The following is a 399-nucleotide window of genomic DNA, read 5'->3' as shown; positions in this document are numbered from 1 at the left end:
GTCCTGGAATCAGAGTCTCTCTAAGATATCCTCTTTGCTGAGAAATGGCATCAGATCCCAAGGCCTGGGAGCCGGGACTCTGCATTGTCCCGGGGTGTTGCTTTCAGCCCCTCTCAGCTCTCAGAATAGAGTCATGGACAGCAAACGCCCTTTTACCACATGCGTCTGTGTCTCAGCTAAGGGGAAAGGGAGCGTGTGGTCACGCGCGGGTTGCTCGAGTGTGGGTGGCCTTCCCTGCTGCTGTGCGCCCTCACCGTGTGGCCGTGAGAGATGTGTGTAAACACGCCATTAGGGGAGGTGGAGCAGAGGCCCAGGGCCAGCGACAGTCACCCCCCATCCCCCCGTAAAAGGCCCCTGTCTCTCCGGGCAAAGTGGCCCGAGCCATGATGGATCTTACTG

Source organism: Tupaia chinensis, unplaced genomic scaffold, assembly GCF_000334495.1.
Source record: "Tupaia chinensis unplaced genomic scaffold, TupChi_1.0 Scaffold143551_1, whole genome shotgun sequence".
NCBI classification, from domain to species: Eukaryota; Metazoa; Chordata; class Mammalia; order Scandentia; family Tupaiidae; genus Tupaia; species Tupaia belangeri.
The sequence above is the reverse complement of the archived record's forward strand: the minus strand, read 5'-3'. Positions refer to the sequence as shown.